The sequence below is a fragment of the Nuphar pumila genome, chromosome 2 (genome assembly GCF_984573655.1).
Source record: "Nuphar pumila chromosome 2, dmNupPumi1.hap1.1, whole genome shotgun sequence".
Classification (NCBI taxonomy): domain Eukaryota; kingdom Viridiplantae; phylum Streptophyta; class Magnoliopsida; order Nymphaeales; family Nymphaeaceae; genus Nuphar; species Nuphar pumila.
The window spans coordinates 66,675,910-66,695,776 of NC_143250.1; the positions used below are offsets into that span (position 1 = coordinate 66,675,910).

The 19,867-nt window shown below is 36.5% G+C and overlaps 1 pseudogene; it reads left to right on the top strand.

The window, feature by feature from the left end:
• The first annotated feature begins 1,081 nt into the window (after positions 1-1,081).
• On the top strand, positions 1,082-12,218 carry LOC149845641 (plasma membrane ATPase-like; annotated as a pseudogene).
• Positions 12,219-19,867: the final 7,649 nt, after the last annotated feature.

A 19,867-nucleotide genomic window follows, 5' to 3' on the forward strand; every position in this document is an offset into this window, starting at 1 on the left:
AAGTTCTCTCCACTCTTGGTCTCGAGGAAGCAAATCTCAACCACTTTTTCTGGGGCAGTGATCTACTGTCTTGCTTGCCAGTGTGCCCAAGTCGCTTATTTGTCAAATAGCCTTTTTCCCCTACAAAAGAGGGTGGTGGTATTTTCTTCTTAAAAGTTTTCTAAGCCTAAATTTAAAGTGGCATCACAATAGGTTGACACCCATATTTATTGGATAAAACAGATAACATGTACTTTTTCATCAGGCCTAACTACTCAAAACCGAACCCTCAACAGATGAAAACATGCTAAAAAAGTGTCATGGTTAAGCACTTGACAAATAAGATTAAATAGGATCATACAGCAGAGGTATGAGAACCCAACAAGAAGATGCTCTTATGGGAGACAACCGTAGGACAATGCACTTTTACAGTTAAATGATTATTATGCAGCTTTTATCAAATAGTCATTCTAGTTGGGATTCATTCAACTTCTAATCAGTAATAAAAGGAGAATACACCCAGGTAGACCAACAGAACAAAGATCTATTATGCGAGTAATTAACCGGACAGAAGCATCAATCATGGACATATTAACAAACAAAATGGCATAGGAAGAACAAACTTTTTTTCCGAATAAGATTCAGATGGGGGATGTGCCCCCCTTCCTTTCATTGATAAAAAAGACTACAAAATTTACACCCCAAAGGGACACAAAAATCAAACCCCCCCGTCCTGTACGTTATGTAACAAAAGCTTTGCAAGTTTGAGCACAAGGACCATTCATAGAGAATACCCGTTTCTGAATATTGTTCATCAAGCCAACTTTTGCCTTCTGACATCTCTTAGGGCTTTAATCCACCCAAGCCAACTTTTGTTGGTCGCTCCAAAAGATCTCAGGTGGGTGCAGTTCAGCAACACTTCTCCTATTATGCGAGTATTGTTGGTCTTCATGGACAATTTCAGAGCTTGAACCACCATTGTAACTCCATCTAATCGCCTTCGAAACCTTTTTCAAGTTAAAAGTTCACTACGATCGCGGAGGATCAGGTCCAATGTAATTGCAGACTTTTAGTGTACTGCTGCGTTGCTTGGGCCTCACAGATGGAGGGTGATCAGGTGCGACAGGACACTAAAAATTATGCAAAGTTGGCTCGTACAAATCTCTTAATTTTACTAAGAAAGTTATGACTTCCTAACTGTTTGAACATATATTCGTAAGGATATGTATATCCTAAGTATAACTGGTCCATTGAAATCGATTCGTCTATTTTCACATAAAATACCTCATGAATTTATTCAAATTTTTTATTGAAAATTTACAGGTCTTACACATTACATAAAAAATGACTCAAAAACAAAAGAATGTTTTTTTAAAAAAATATAGCCGTAAAAACGAGGGTTACCTGTTTTTTCCAAAACCTTGTTTAAACCAGGTTTTACCAAATAAGCATTCATGCTGTTCTAGTTGATTGTTTCAATTCAACAACATGACAATCAAAATAATTATTTTCAATTGACACCATGCATTCGCAAGCTAACAAACTTAAGGCAGCCATTGAAAATTTCAATGGTTGAAGGGTAAGCTCACATAGTTTTTACATTGTCAGGATAGCAACAGTAAGTAAGTAGGGCAGGTAGAACGTGGTTAGGTTTCTGACCCGTGGACGATTGAAACATTTACCTGCACCCCTCAAGTGGTATATCAGAAAGATATGAGATATGAGTGACCCATACGGATGGCAATGGACCGGTCAGGGGGTGGGGGGGACAAGGTCTCCACACTCATCCCGTCTCAACATTTCTCCCTCCATCCCCGCCTTCATCCCCACAGGCATTCCCTCCATCCCCACAGGCATTTTGATTTTAACCTCCATCTCTGTTTCATGTCCTCCATCCTGGGTCCAAATAGGATGAGGCAGGGTGGGACCCATTTTCCCTTGGTCTACTGTCATCCCTAATGAGTATTTTAGCATTTTACTAATGGTGATTAGGGATGGGGTAGGGGAAGCGTAAGTTCATCCCCCTACTGGTTTTTATTTTAACTTTCATCCCCACCTCCCTCCCTGTTTCATGTTCTCCATCCTCAGTGCAAACAAGGTGAGACATTTTTCTCCAGTCCACTGCCATCCTTAGCAACCCAGAGCAAAGACTTTTTTATTTTCTTTTTGCAAAATAAGACACGTGGGAAGATAATTTTAATTTTTTAATCAGTAACAACATTATTTTTTAATATTTTTATATATATATATATTATTAAAATAATGTTCATACATGTCAGAGTTGCGTCAGTGTGCATACCATGTCAACGTGTCATGCACTCTAATTAAATGGCGTGTCACTGTAACAAAGTTACCTAGTTATTTAGGGCTGCAAGCCTTCAAGAGACTGGACACCTTGGTCAAGGTGAGCGCAGAATCGAAAGTCAAGACCAACAGCCAGATCATGAGTGTTCTCAATCAATCTGATAAGACTTAACCGAGTAATCTATTTACAACTCAGAACAGTGACAAAGATGACATCTTGTTGACAGATTGTCCACTTCCTTCAGGCTAGCAAAATATATCCATGATTTCTTGATTTTCAAACTTCCCAGAAAGTCTAAGAATTCTTATGTTCTCTCTAAGTGCGAGGAATTCTGAAAATCTAGAAAATCTAGTAAGTCGCATTTCTTGGCGCAGAAATGAATTGCACCACCGAAAATTCTTTCGTTGGCGTAATGCAGTTTGCGTCAGTAAAAACCGAATGAATTTCTCTGTCGCAACGTTAGATTACGCCAGTAAATCTTATAAAAGTTTTGGGGGGAAAACAAATTTTTTCCCTCCCGCTTTTTCATGCCTTCCCTCTTCCCCAACTCTGTCCTGAGCGATCAGAATGATTGGAGTAGGGATGATGAGGACGATCGGAAGGATGATCGGCGTCGGAGCGGTGGGGGGTCGTAGGTGATCCCACTGGCCGCTCCGACGATGGGAGGAGGGACAACCCGAACAGAGGAATCCTCACTTCACCCGCGAGTTCTCGTTCCGCGTCGCTTCTGCATTTAGTCCATTCTTCTTCTGACTTTCTCTGTTTTTTTTTTTCACAATCACTGGTTTTTCCTGTTGGTTCCTTGCTCAAAGTTTTGTTTTTTCTCGTTTTATCTTTCTTTTTGGTTGATGTTTTCTGCGGTGACCGTCGGGAGGGGTAGGGGCGGTGGTATTCTGTTGGCAGGTGGCTCCGAATGAGGCAGAAAGCTTGTTCAGAAGGTTGGATCTGGAAATCCCTTGTGTTCATTCCTTCTTATGCTGTAATTTCTGTGAAAAGGTTTTTTTTTTCTTAAAGTAAGTTTTCGTTGAAGTTTCGATTTATTGGATCTTAACCTTTCTTTCAACCTTCTTTTGTTCAGGTTGATTCATTGTTTTTGTTAGGAAAGTTTTAAAATATTAAATCTTGATGTTTTTGTTCACTACCAAAAGTGTTTTGAAAAAGTTTAGTCCCATATCTAAGAGCGAAAAGTTTTTCAAGAGGTTTAAATAGAGAGTTTGTTATCTATTCTTTACTTTGGTAAGCTTTGAGTCTTTAAGTGGATTGCGGACGTGCAGCAACGGATGCGCCGTTCACACGCGCGCACGCGCGTGTGTGCGCAAGGGCGCTTGAGGCACAATGTAGTGTTTTGATGACACACTTTGCACTTTGGACAATTTTGAAGGCTTTTGATTGACAGTCAAAGGTGGGTGACCGTTCAAGGACCTTTTCATCCTATTTTCAAATCGTCTGGGTTATGGACATTAATCTCATTTATCTCAAAACGTTTTGGCCTTTCTCACAAGTCTATAAATCTCTTCCTTTTCGGTCTTTTGATCTATCAAAATTTCTGACTCTCCAGTTTTCTCCTTTCTTTCTTCTCAGTTTGGCTTGCAGAGTTCATGTGTGGGAGAGGTCATCTGTTCTTGCGAAGCAGTGACTCTCTTGACGTTCAAGCCTAGTTGTATCCTGGGAACTCAGTCGTAACAAAACCCTTTTTCGCATCTTCAGAATTCCCGGAGTGGGGCGATTGAAGTTCTAAAGATAGCGATCTTAAGAACGTGCCTCTAGGCTTGAGATCTCTTTTCTGAAATCCATTTTTCACAAGGTTCGAACAACAATTTTAGAACTTCAATATGGCCTCTGGTTCAACATCCAACTCCATCAATCTGCTTAGCCGTGACCTTGAAAAACTCGATCGATTTGATGGGTCAAACTTCAAGCGGTGACAATCAAAGGTCTCTTTCTTGCTGTCCGAGCTGCATATTGACTATGTTCTCAAAAAGCCCTATCTCACTGTCGTTGTTGGAGAAGTTGAGACAGAAGAACAAAAGAAAGAGCGAGAGAAGTGGCATACTGACAACTACAGATGCAAAGGGCACATCTTGAACACTTTAGTTGATTCTCTCTTTGACCTGTTTTCACCATTGGAGTCGGCTAGAGAGTTGTGGAATGCTCTCGAGATCAAGTACAATGCAGAAGATGTTGGTAACAAAAGGTTTATCGTAGATCAATATGTTAATTTTTCTATTGTTGATGATAAGCCTATACTTGCTCAAATTCATGAGATGCAAATACTGGCCTATAAGATCAAATGAGAATGTATGTATCTTGATGATGACTTCCAAGTTGCTGTCATCATTGGAAAACTACTGGATTCCTGGAAAGAATATAAGAATCACCTAAAACATAAAAATGAGAAAATCACTTTAGATGGTCTTCTTAAGGACATCCGAATTGAGGAAGAGACTCGTCTTCGTGACAAAAAGAATTCGAGTCCTAAAGAAAGTTATCCTAAAGTGAATTTTGTTAGTAACAAGGGTGGCAAAATCATGAAAACCCAGAAAATAAAAAAGAATTTCGTGAAAGGAAAAAAGCCAACTGATAAAAAGAAAATTAGTTGATATGTTTGTGGCAAGTTTGACCATTTTGCTAGAGAATGCAGAGAACGGAAGAGGATTGATCCTAAGCCAAATGAGTCAGAAGAGAGGCTTGTTGTTGTAATCTCTGAAACCTTTATGGTGGCTGCAAATAAGAACTGGTACCTGGATACTGGAAGCACTGTTCATGTGGCAAACGACAGGAACTTGTTCAAGTTGTATGAAGTAGTGGGGGAGGGATGCAATTTCTTTATGGGAAACTCTTCCTCAACTAAAGTGCTGGGAAAATGGAGTGTGGAAATTAAGTTCACCTCCGGGAAAGTCCTAACACTTGAGAATGTTCACTATGCTCCAGAAGTTCGAAAAAATTTAATCTCTACAGATCTCCTGTCACGAAATGGTTTTAAGATTGTTATTGAGTCTGGGATTGTAACTGTGACCAAAGGAAAAATCTTTGTAGGAAAATGGTTTGCCACTGGTGGTATGTTCAAGATGAGCATAAATGAAGCTACTACTTCTGTTTATATGGTTGACTCCTATTTTCTTTGGCACTCACGATTAGGACATATAAATTCTCGTTGCATTCATAATATGAATAACTTTGGTCTTCTTCCTTGTCATGTTAGAATAAAACATAAACATAAGTGTGAGACATGCATTCAAACTAAGCTAACTAGACTTCCGTTTCCTAGTGTAGAAAAGAATTATAAATTGCTTGAATTAGTGCATTCTGATGTGTGTACGATGGATAATGTTTTGAGTCGTAGTGGCAATAGGTACTTTATTACCTTTATAGATGATTACTCGAAATTCTGTTATGTTTATTTGTTGAAATATAAATCTGAAGCATTTTCTAAATTTCTTCTTTATCTTGCTGAAGTACAAAATAGGTTTAAAACAAAGATTGTACATTTAAGAACAAATAGAGGAGGTGAATACTTAGGTGGAGAATTTGATAAATTCTGTGGAGATAATGGTATTATCCATCAAACATCAGCTCCTAGAACTCCTGAACAGAATGAAGTAGCAGAAAGGAAAAATAGAACACTTGTAGAAATGATGAATGCTATGCTTCTTAATACAGGTTTGCATTCCAACTTGTGGGGAGAGGCTATACTTTCTGCTTGTTATATTCTTAACCGAGTTCCTTATTCCAAATCTGAAAAATCACCTTATGAATTGTGTTTTGGTAAGAAACCTAATCTTAGTTATTTTCGTGTTTGGGGTTGTTTAGCATATGTTAAAATTCTAGAAAATAAAAGGAAGAAGATTGGACCTAAAGCATTTAAATGTGCTTTTGTTGGGTATGCTGAACATAGTAAAGCATATAAATTTCTAGACATTGTTAATAATGTTATTATAGAATCTAGAGATGCATCTTTCATAGAACATAAAAATGCATTTGGTTCTCTTCTTGATGGCAATCACATTACAGTAGATGAACATCCTTTTAATGTCATGATTGAATATTCTAATGATTGTGCTGATGAACCAGAAACTGAAGTTAGACACAGTAAACGCATTAGAAAACCAACTAACTTTGGTTCTGACTTTTATACATTTCTAATTGAGAATGATCCTGTGTCTTTTCAAGAAGCAATGTCTTCTCAAGATGTTGCCTTTTGGAGAGAAGCTATTAATGATGAAATAGAATCAATTATGTCTAACAATTTTGAAAATTAGTGGATTTACCTGTTGGTTGCAAAACTATTGGCTGCAAATAGATTTTCAAAAAGAAATTAAAAGCTGATGGTACAATTGATAAATTTAAAGCTCGTTTGGTTGCAAAAGGTTTTAAACAAAAAGAAGGTATTGATTATTTTGATACTTTTGCTCCTGTAACCAGAATATCTATTATTAGAATTCTGATTGCCATGGTTTCCATATATAAGCTTCAAATCCATCAAATGGACGTGAAAACAACCTTTTTGGATGGAAAATTAGATGAAGAGATATATATGGAGCAACCTGAAGGTTTTGTAGTGCTAGGGCAAGAGCGCAAAGTTTGCAAACTTGAGAAATCCTTATATGGATTAAAGCAAGCCCCTAAGCAATGACATGAAAAATTTGATAATGCTCTGGTACATAATGGTTTTAAAATTCATGATGCTGACAAATGTGTTTACAGTAAAGTAGATTGTAACTCAATTATCATTATTTGTTTATATGTTGATGATATGCTTATTTTGGGTTTCAATAGTGAATGCATAAATCAAACAAAAAGATTTTTATCTTCAGTGTTTTGTATGAAAGATTTGGGTGTGGCAGATGTTATTTTAGGAATCAAAATTATAAGAAATAATAATGGCATTGTATTATGTCAATCACATTATATTGAGAAAATTCTTACAAAGTATGAATATCTTAATAGTTCACCAACATGCACCCCATATGATCCAAATATGAAATTGACTCCTAATGTTGGGGCAAGTGTTCAACAATTAAAATATGCCAGTGTTGTAGGTAGCCTTATGTATGCAATGAACTGCACAAGGCCTGATATTGCCTATGCAATGAGTAAAGTGTGTAGATACACTAATAATCTTGGTCATCAACACTGGAATGCAGTGAACAAGATTCTTAGATATCTTAAGCATACTTTAGACTATGGAATTCACTATACCGAGTTTCCTGCTATTATTGAAGGGTATAGTGATGCAAGTTGGAATACCGACTTTGAAGATTCCAAGTCTATGAGTGGTTGGGTTTTTACCCTTGGTGGAGGAGCAGTTGCATGGGGGTCTAAGAAACAGACCTATATAACTCATTCTACAATGGAATCTGAGTTTATTTCTTTGGCATCTGCTTGTAGAGAAGCTGAATGACTTAAGAATATGCTAGTGGATATTCCACTAGGTGAGAAGCCTATACCTGCTATATCAATGTTTTGTGATAGCCAATCAGCTATATGTAAAGCAGGGAATATGAAATACAATGGGAAGTCTAAACATATTAGTCTAAGACACAGTTTTATAAGACAAATGATTGATGACAATATTATATCATTGAAATATGTGAAGTCATGTCAAAATTTGGCAGACCCATTTACGAAAGGCCTTTCGAGAGATGTCATCAATAAAACATCGAGGGGAATGAGAATTAAGCCAATTAAGTCATCACCTAAGGATACCCAACCTAGAGCGTTGGAGATCCCACATGCATAGGTTCAATGGGAAACGAATTGGTGAATGACAGATATTGAGCATATTTATGTAAGCCCATTACTGATGTGTGCTCATGAGCTGTAACTAATGTGAGGGTTGAGCTAATAGCTCTTAATGAGTTTGTAGGCCTTAAGGCTAAGGTGTGTGTTACAGTACACCTAGACAGACTCACCTATATGAGTGTAGAAGTGTGAGCCATTTCTTATAAGAATTGACAATTCTCTAGAGCACTCATGAATCCAGGGAAGCACAAGGCTCTAAATGTGCCAACATGAAATCCACACAATTGAACTTTTGGAAACCTATGTATGATTGAAAAACTCCGTTAACAATATAAGGAGCTAAGTTCAAGGTAAGTTCACTTAGCACCTTGGTTAATTTAGGTTTTCTTTCAAATAGTGGGGGTTCAAGTCCTGCAGACACTCTCACTGATGCATAAGTTTCTATGCAAGCCAAATATATTTTAAAACTAGTAGGGGATTGTTAGGAAAGTTTTAAAATATTAAATCTTGATGTTTTTGTTCACTACCAAAAGTGTTTTGAAAAAGTTTAGTCCCATATCTAAGAGAGAAAAGTTTTTCAAGAGGTTTAAATAGAGAGTTTGTTATCTATTCTTTACTTTGGTAAGCCTTGAGTCTTTAAGTAGATTGCGAACGTTGCTGCGCATCATGCAGCAACAGACGCGCCGTTCGCGCGCACGCGCGCGTGTGTGTGCGCAAGGGCGCTTGAGGCGCAATGTGGCATTTTGATGGCGCACTTTGCACTTTGCACGCTCGCAGCGGTGCGAGGTGCAAATGTCCGTTTTGGATTTTCGGTTTTGAGATATTTGGTCGTTTGAAAGATTTTAATAGCATTTATATTGGGTTTATGGCGCTTTGTGAATGTTGGACGGTTTTGAAGGCCTTTGATTGACAATCAAAGGTGGGTGACCGTTCAAGGACCTTTTCGTCTTATTTTCAAACCGTCTGGGTTATGGCCATTAATCTCATTTATCTCAAAACGTTTTGGCCTTTCTCACAAGTCTATAAATCTCTTCCTTTTCGGTCTTTTGATCTATCAGAATTTCTGACTCTCCAATTTTCTCCTTTCTTTCTTCTCAGTTTGGCTTGCAGAGTTCATGTGTGGGAGAGATCATCTGTTCTTGTGAAACAGTGACTCTCTTGAGGTTTAAGCCTAGTTGTATCCTGGAAACTCAGTCGTAACAAAACCCTTTTTCGCATCTTCGGAATTCCCGGAGTGGGGCGATTGAAGTTCTAAAGATAGCGATCTTAAGAACGTGCCTCTAGGCTTGAGATCTCTTTTCTGAAATCCATTTTTCATAAGGTTCGAACAACAATTTTAACATGCTTTGACAACTTTAGGTGTTTGCAAAAGGTATCGACAAGAACTGAAAACCAGGATGCTATTAATGCTGCAATGGTTGAAATATCGACAGACCCAAAGGAGGTAGTCATGGAAATCAAAGGATGTTCTTTATCATTTAATAAGTACTGAATTTTAAGTCAAGGCAACTCATTGTTTGTGCAGGCCTGAGAAGGTATAAGAGAGGTTCACTTCCTGCCATTCAACCCTGTGGACAGGCGAACATCTCTCACATACATCGAAGCAGATGGAACCGGGCATTGTGCTAGCAAAGGTGCTCCTGAGCAGGTAACCAGCAATTGATATTGATTTTCAAATTCCCTGCAAATTAAAGTATTGCAAAAATATTCTATAATTAACCATGGAGATGATAAATTTCTTTATTATGGTATTGTGCTTACTGAGCAGATGCTGAATCTTTGCAATGCCAAGGAAGATGTTAGGAAAAGGGTTCATGCTGTGATTGATAAGTTTGCTGAATGTGGACTTCGATCTTTGGCTGTGGCAAGACAGGTATGTCAACCTATCCTTATTTCGCTTATTGAATGAAAATTTCTTAATAAAATGCTGCTTATATGATTTATTAATTTGCATCAGGGGATTCTTGAGAAAACGGAGAGTTCTGGTGGACCATGGCAATTTGTAGGGTTGTTGCCATTGTTTGATCCACCGAGGCATGATAGTGCATAAACCATCCTTAGAGCTCTCAATCTTGGTGTGAATGTGAAGATAATAACTGGTATATCTGATTTATTAAAACTTGACCACAGTTATCAACGGGAAGAGAAAACTTTCGACATGGAAGTTTGTTCTTTTTTTCTTTTAATGATGAAAGATGTGCTCAGTTGAAAGATTTCAATTGATATACATAAACCTGAGCGACATTTGTGGTCTAAGATTTAAGTTTTTCTCCTAGTTTTTTGTCATCCAAACTCAAAATCTGATAGCTTCGCTATGGGTCCAAGTTCAATACCACAAATTTGAGACCAGATTGTCTTGGGGAGTTGCTACTCTTTTGCTCCTTTCACGTCAACTTTCTTTCTTGCTCATGTACTTGTTACCCTTCCAGATGATCAACTGGCTATTTCTATGGAGACAGGGAGGGGGCTTTGAATGGGGACCAACATGTACCCTTCCTCTTCATTGCTTGGACATGACAAGGATGCTTCAATTACTGCACTTTCTGTTGATGAGTTGATCGAAAAGGCTGATGGATTTGCAAAAGCATTTCCAGGTATATTTTTCCAATCTGATTATAGAACTACTAGATGAATTTTAGTTCTTGTTCTATTTTTTATTTTTTGGGATTGTTGCACGCTTACTTGGTACATGGAGTTCCCAAAAGTGAGTTGAAACTCTTCTCTTTGATGCAAAAGGTACAAATTTGATCTTTAGTTCTATTTTTTATTTTTTATTTCTTGTTCTATTATGATGATTTATATGTTTTGCAGAATTTCAAATGGTTTAATATCGAATGGTATAGGTTCTTAATGTTTAAAGGGATAAAGTAGCTGCAGATTTGACATAACATGAAGATCGGTTGAGATTTGAATTTTCTATGTTTTTTTTTGGTATTTTCTAGATTTGATGATGAACAGTGTCCAGATTGTTGAAATATGTTGATTCTGATCTCATCAAGGGCTATTGATGGATTGGATCAATTGCAATAGGGTCATTTTTTACTAAGCTTTTGGTATTAATCTTGGCCATTTTTTTGGAGTTTTGGCTGAGAATTGAGGATGTTTTTGGGTTCTATTGTTGGCGGTAATTGATATTTTGGGCTTCATTTGTCTGGTTTGACCTCTTTGCAACAATCGGACCAACATCACCGAGTATGCCCTTTGTCCTCTCTCCGTTCATTTTGGGTTTCTGCATCTTGCTCTATTGATTTTCTGTTTCTGTTTATTTTTCAATCTGACTGTCGATTTTGGATCCGACTATGTTTCTGTTTGATTTTGGGTTTCTGCATCTTGCGATGGAGATTGAATTTTGGGGGTGCGTTTCTAGTGTTGAGGGTTGTGTGGGTTACGCATGAAGGGGATTAATATGTGTTTCTAGTATTGAGGGTTGTGAGGGTTACATATGAAGGGGATTAATGTGTGTTTCTAGTGTTGACTTATAACAAACTTGTTCTTTGGGTTTATGATTTTTGTGATAGAATTTGTTGAAGTCTTAATTTTTTATTGCTCATTCGAGTGGTGACTTATAACATCATCTATCTTGTGTTGATGAACTCTGACTTGATGCCTCAGTAACATAGCAACATGTCCTAATGCAAAATTCTCATATTTACTCTTGCATGTATAAGACCCTTTAGACATATTTAGTGTATATATTACAGACCAGATTTTTGTGCATAATCTGCAAATTATTACCTTTTGAAGGGAATTCAAGTGGACAAGGTAAGCTGACTTAAAAGTTTGATGACATTTCTCAGGTATTGGTTGTTGATCCTTTTGAAAATCCTGTAATTACAAGCCTTTACAAAGAGTGTCTGGTTCAGGGAAGTCTCAACATTTCATGCACACAAAGTATCACTCTGTGACCAATGCTTAACCTATGATGATAACAAGGAAAAAAGCTTAACCTCTGTTGATAATGTTATGGGTGCATGCGACTGAAGAGGAAGAGTGGTATGAGCCCATGACATTGGCTGATCAGAAGCGATACAAGGATGAAATGGGTACTTATAAAAGTGGACATGCACTTATGTTGCCTGTAGTAAACCATCTCTGTGCAGATGGACGTGCATGTTCGTGCAGCTACATAGATTGTAATTTGTATGACTATCACGTGAGGCAGCAATTTCTGAGACTATGGTGTTTGGCATAATGCTAAAAATTAGATTGCCATTAAGATATGTTTGTGCACATACATCCAGATCACATTTGATGCTTGTTTATCAAGTTATTTGCTTGTCATATTTTTTTTGGATAAGCTATTAGCTTGTCAAGTTACCAATCTGGAAATGTATGAATTTGATTATGATCATATCCAAGTCACAAGCACTTATTCCTTTGAAATCTGTAAATCCCAAATATTACTGGTTAAGCATGACAAGATTCATTAAACAAGAAGATTGTGATGAAAGTATCCAATCCCGGCAAAGCCAGGATCAACCTTGATCCAACCTAGATATATTGAAATGAAAATGTGCATTGTTATGATGAAAAAGGCTACTATTTTCAGTTTTTTGCTTTTGGGGTGTAAGATCATCTTGTGTTGCCATGCATAGCTCCAATATGGTTTTGTAAAAAGATACAGTGTTGAGGATAGAGTTGCCAAAAACATCCTCTTGCGAATGGTGTTGTAGTGTGGTGTTGGGGCTGCCAACTACATCGTTCCAGATGCAGTGTTTTGACAGCAATACTGCACCCAAACAGCAAAGGACATGAGAGCACTGATGGAAACCACAACATAACTCCAATTCAAGGCTCCCAAACAGAGCATAAAAGAAGTAGCAAAATCCATACATTGAATATCAAACTACACTGGCCATAATGATATTTATATCAAATAATGATGCTAAAAATTGAATCAATTCATCCACTGAGGACTCCAAAAGCGCAAGTTCTACAATGGCTATTGTTAGACATGCTTGTTCTCCAATGACCTAAAATCATTCTGCACATTCTTCAGGTTTTCTAGAGTGCAAGGCTGTACCATCTGAATCCCATTTTCTGAAATTGACTGCACCTAAAACTATATATTAACAACTTTGACACAACAACATGCAACACCGAATCTGTAACGCCCCAACTTTTTATAGTGAAAATTTTGGAGTAAAATTTTTTTTTTTTGAAATAGCGGAAGTGCGAAAAACACAAGTCGGGTGCATTACAGGGTAAAACAGAGAAGTACTAGAGATACCATTCATTAATTGAAACATTAATGTCATTAATTACATCCCATAACAGAAATGTAAATCTACAAATCAGAGTTCAAACAGAAAACACTGAAAAACTGAGATCTCTTGACTACTTCCAAATGCGATGCCACGATGCTTCATTTATGCGTTGCCTGAAAAACATTTAAAGCAGAAGGGTCAGACTCCCCTGTCTGCGTAAGAAGCAATGTATTTATATGTGGTGCTTAGTGTCCTGTGTACAAATATGTGCAACAACTGCAGATATAACTAGCATGGAAGTTTATATCATTCTAAGAAGATAATTATGATTTCTAATTCATGATACAGTGCAAAAGATGATTGAACTAAAAGTATATTTATCTACATTAATACAAGTTGTAGATTCCACAAGTTTCACTAAAGCCAAATCAACAGTATATAATTCTTCAGAGACAAGTTTTTAGTCAACTTAAATTATCTAATGCTTAACTTACTCTTACCCTGTGGGTACGCACAGGCATAGACCTCGTAGCGGACCAAGACCATACGATGAGACGCCTAGCTCTCACGAAAACACGAACGCCCATGAAGTTTGTACCACCTACCCTCTCCAAGGTAGACCATGGGTCCAGTAACATACACCATCTTTCAGGTGTACCCAGAGCCCGAAGAATCCGGTAACATATACCGTCTTTCAAGTATACCCAGAGTCTCGAAGGTTTTATATTTCATTTTATATTTTCTTTATAACCAAGTGCGAGCTATCGCACTATAAGGGGTCCAGTAACATACACCATCTTTCAGGAGAACCCAGAGCCCTGGGAAACCAGTAACATATACCGTTTTTAGGTATACCCAGTATCCCGGGAAACCAGTAACATATACCGTCTTTCAGGTATACCTAGAATCCCATAATTATTATATATGTGCATAATTTTCATTCTTGTTTTGTTTGGATCCAGTAACATACATCGTCTTTCAGATGTACCCAGAACCCTAGGAAACCAGTAACATATACCATCTTTCAGGTATACCCAGAATCCCATATTTAGGTTATGTAATGCATATTTTGTATTTTGTTAAATTCTTAGTGCGAGTCATTACACCATAGGGGTTTTCCGAAATCCCAACCCACATTTGGGGTGATCTTAGTGTATGCAAATTACTCACTAGAAGCCCAATAGACGGCAACCATCATTTCTCAGAATTTTGGTTCAACTTTGTGTCGAGTACTTATACATTCGGCATTTTAAATTTTTGTTTATTAGCTCGAGTGTACGTTTCGTACCCCCATTGGTTACGCCGCAACATGTCATTATCCAAGTTTATCATTTATTAAGTGCTTATCTGGCACTCCCAATATTTTGCAAAACCACATGTTCATTTTTGAACTCTTATATTATCCTGAACAAGAAATGATCTTCGTTGTGTAAATATCTGTATCATGTGTGTTCCATGTATTGGACATAATCCTAAGGTCCATATGTGAATCACATATTTAGTTTACCATCAAAACTATTTTCTTCGTAGATATTTCAATTTCATTTCACCTAAAAAGTCTTTAGGGGAACTTTTCTAAAAGAACCCTTCATGAAAATCATTTTAGAAAACTCTTTACTTAATTTTTCATGTTTATTAGTCGACCAATAGACTCACCAGTCGACCAACCTTTTTGCTTCAAATCTTCTAAGCAAAACGTTATTTTTTTGTAAAATTAGTCGACCGAAGAATTTATCAGTCGACCGGACAGAATGTCTGTCTTCTGAAAAAATTTAGCAGCAGTCGACTGAAGGTTTTATCAGTCAACTGATCATAAAATTAGTCGACCGAAAGTTTTATTAGTCGACCAGACAGAATGTCTGTTTTCTGGAAATATTTAGCAGCAGTCGACTAAAGGTTTTATCAGTCGACTGAACATATATCAATTTTTTGGAAATTTTAGCATCAGTCGACTGAAGGTTTTATCAGTCGACTGATCAGAATATCTGTTTTCTGGAAAAAATTTAGCATCAGTCGACTGAAGGTTTTATCAGTCGACTGAACAGAATGTCTGTTATATAGAAAATTTTAGCATCGGTCGACTGAAGGTTTTATCAGTCGACTGAACAGAATGTCTGTTTTCTGGAAAAATTTTAGCATCAGTCGACTGAAGGTTTTATCAGTTGACTGAACAAAGTGTCTGTTTCCTGGAAATTTTAGCAGCAGTCGACTGAAGGTTTTATCAGTCGACTGAACATATTATCAGTCGACTAACTATTATTCCAGTCGACTAATTTTGCCATTTTTCTGTAACTTTTAAAAGGGCGTATCTTTTTATTTTTCAAACATTTTGATTATTCTACATGGACTATTTTGCCACTCCTTTCATTCTCAATGTATGGAATCTTTCAACTATAAATATAGGTGTGTTCCACATTCAAAAACATCAAATCCAATCGAATTACCCTATAGGAATGATATATCTTTATTTTTCTATGATGTAATATTGCAATCACGTATACATAACTTCAGACTTGATTAAGATCATTCAATCTACAAAGTATGAAAAGTGTATTGAACAAGAAAATACAACTAAACAATAATTTCATGAATAATAATCCGAGATACTTAAGGTTCCACGCCATTTGCCTACTTTATTTTTGTTTTGATCTTGAATCCGTCATGACTAACACCCACACCAAAAATATATGCATTTTCCTACATAGATTCGAACTGTAGGTTTTGATATGAGTACTACATATCACCAGGCACACACATAGGAACATAATGCCCTTACAAAGAACACCCCAGTGCCCCAACGTTGGCCATGGGTGAGAACCATCGGCTGAACCACTACATATTGACCTATTGGCGAGTAGGTGTTTCAGCTCATGCCACCTGGGTTTCGAGGCCCTAAACATTCCTACATATAGGTGGTCCTTGTCACGTAAACTCCATGATATTGCAACATAGATGTGCAACAAGGCATCAACCACTTACATACAAATAGCAATGCTCCTTACCTCTTTGGAGTCTCACGACGGCAAGGCTGCAACCCCTTCTCTTCGTTAGAGCGGCACCCCACGTCGATAATGGATATTCACGCGTTCAGCAAAGGAGGTCCACACAGTCCAACAATGGAGGTCGACCACCACCGTGAGAGAGAGAGAGAGAGAAAGAGAGAGAGAGAGAGAGAGAGAGAGAGAGAGAGAGAGAGAGAGAGAGAGAGAGAGAGAGAGAGAGACGTCTAATGTAACTCCTTACCAAAAATCTCTCATTTAAGTCCTCTATCTAGAGGGAAGTTACTAAATTTTCAAAGCATTAAATCTTCACCCAAATCTCACGTTTTTGGTGGGTGATGTCTATTTCCAACAATGCCCTCTCCTCTCTTTGGCATGATTTCCTCTAACTTCCCTCACTATTTGCTTTATGGGTATCCCTCTTCCATGTCGCCTGGGATTCTCCTCAATCCTTGGTAGAGCTAGATGAAAAAGCCAAAAATTTAGGCGTAACATAATCCCACGTTTTTACCCTTTTCACCAAAGGTAGAAATCATCACTTTTTTGAAAAAAAATAATTTATGCACAAGGGGTTTTGAACTTGGGTGGTGGTATCACACACCGTGTGTCCTACCACAACACCACACCATCACTTGGTGTTTACTTTTGCAAAAATATTCTTTTTATGTCATATTGGGACGTTTTTCCTTGTTGATGGATTTCTTTCATTTTCAAGTGGATTTTTCACCCGTTGGTTTTAAACTTGCGCTCGCTTACTTTAAATGTGCTTTGGATCTCACGCTGTCATCCCGAAACCATCGGGTTTCCTTACTTGGCCTCGTGAACCGGGTCAGATCATTGGATCTCGTCAAAGTCCGGATCCAAGTACCCTTTCCAGTATTCGTTATTGGGTTCGCTCGACTGGCCCGCAAGCCTCAAAATCACATTGAATATCTCATAAACCATATTATCTCACGTAAACACACATTTTTATTTCATTGAAAATTCTTTAATATTCATGGGTTTTACAGAATCCGCTTCTTGGCAACATGAAAAAATAAGATATGCTCATTTAATCCTTGACAAGAAGAAGAATGATAACAAGGATTAAAAAATTAGGGAGAACAAGAGCATTGCCTGCACCTGAACATGGTTGAGAGCAGTCATGGTTTTTACAGCTCCAGGAGGGATTACTTATGTCATCTGCAATTCACAACAAACCATTTTTATCCTATATAGGCAGGTTAAGAAATTATTAGTACTGCATGCAACTAATTGCTTTCCGATTAAAATCAATTCAAATAGTTGCCACATTGTATTGCAAATTCAACTTATCATATAACATATCATAGCATGACTGGTCGTGTCACTGGTGTATCCCTGTGATATAGCTTATATCGAATATGCAATAATCATTGGTGATATTTTGAAAAACCAATAAGTTCCCAAAAAGAGATCATTTAAAAAAAATACTAGATTTTAAGATATCGCATTTTTATCATGATATTAACATAATATAAATGTGTCTATATTTTTATGATTTTATAGCTTTCTTTACAGTTTTTACATTCATATTTTCAATTTTTTACATATGCTGATTTTTCCTGGGATTTTTCCAAAAGGAAATTTAATTCATCACAAGATTTATCTGTAGAGATTCTCGCAGTAACATGGTAAATAGACTGATACTCCTGCAAAAGACAAGCACTATGGCCTTACTGTAGCCTACCCATAGATAAGTTAGTATATAGATAACGCACATGTGTGCGTGCACATACACACACACACACACACTCACCAGACCTATATTTTCTGTATAAAAATCAAAATTTTAGACATCAGAAATGTGTCACATTAGCATGGTATAAATTGAAAATATGGAAGAAATCATAACAGATGATTCAGCTTATCAAAATGAAGCGCAAAAATAATAACAAATAGGTAAGTGACAGGTTCAAAGCTGAGACATTGAAATCATGAGAATTAAATATGGGGAAAATGGAAAGGGATCAGAGAATTATGAAATATCAGTGATGAATAAGAACATCATGAACAAAAGTACTCAAGATAAAACTAGAACTTTGAGCAATTGCTAGATATTATGCTAAGTGCCTTTTGTAATACCCATAAAATTTCCAATAATTATTTTAATAAATAAAGATAATTTTTATGTCTCATTTAATGATTTTTATTCATTCCATTATGCATTGGGATTATAATTAACTGAGTATATTAATTTAAAAGTTTATTTCATTGAATGAGAATTTTAACTAGAGTTATATTGAGACTTAAATTTAACTCGGGGTTAAACTCATGCAAATTAGAATTTAAATGGAATTTGGATTTGGAATTGGAATTGGAATTGAATTTAATTACAAATAAATTTGGACTTAGTATGTGGAATTAGATCCAAATTAAGTTTGATGGATTTGGATTTGGATTTGGATTAGGTTTAGGTATAAAATTCAAGATTTAAAATAAATCTAAAATCTAAATTGAAAATTAAGGAATTTAGTAAATTCACTAAAACCTAATAAATTAACTAATTAAGTAAGTTAATCCAAGAGGGTGGGACACCCCCCTAGGTGGGCCCACACCCTCTTTTCAAATCACATAAAGAAAAAAAAATCAAAACTTATAAAAAAAACATTAAAAGAAAGCAAGAAAGTCAAAGAAGTAATTTAAAAAAAAAAGAAATTTTAGAAGGGGTTTTTGGAAACTCAAGAAAGAGAAAACAAGGGGGGTATTCCTACCCTTCTCTCTCTCTCTTATTTCCAAATCCCATCCCTTTCTCTCTCTTATGCTCCCAATCTCTCTCCCTCCTCAAATCTTCTTCTTTTCTTTCTTTCTTCTTCCTTCTCCAACAAGGGGTTGGTCCAACAACCATTGAGGCTGCACTTTAAAGGATAATACTTGAAATTTGGAGGTATTTTTTCGAGTCCAAGATGAGAGAAGAAGGGTTTCGCTGATTCAGAAATACATGTGAGGTAGGTGCATTAAACATGTAGGCATGGGTCAATCTAAACACATGGGATATGAGTAGGAGTTATTCCAAAATCTAAACTAAGAGTGGATTAAACCTTGAAACAATCAAAATAGATTTGATTTTGGTTTTAAAAATCAGTTTTGGTGAAACCATATCATCATATTCGATTTTTGAAAACCGGTTTGACAAAAAAAATAAGTTTTGAAGCCTTTAAGCAAAAATCAATTTTGGAGAGGATTAAATATATGATTAAGAGTTGGATTTCAAGTATTTTCAGTATATTTAATGTATAAATGAGGGGTTTATATGATGCAAGTGTAATTTATAAGTTTTAATTTTTTTTGGGCTTGAATCTTGGTTTAAATAAAGTAAAATGTTAATAAAAGGATTTAGGCAAAATCGATGTGAGATTTTATATCTTATTGTTAGATTAGATTCAAATTAACATGTTAATGAGTTAGATTTATGTTAATAACGTAAATCATCATATTAATACCTCTGCAAAAGAATGATGATCATGCTTTGATTGAATTCAAGATTGTTTGTTGGTTAAGTCTATGCTTTTAGAATGAATACATGAAAGAACCATGATTTCAGTGTATTATCAATGTGATTAAATATCAGAATTTATGGTTATATGATTTTCTAATCTTATTTATTGGATACTATT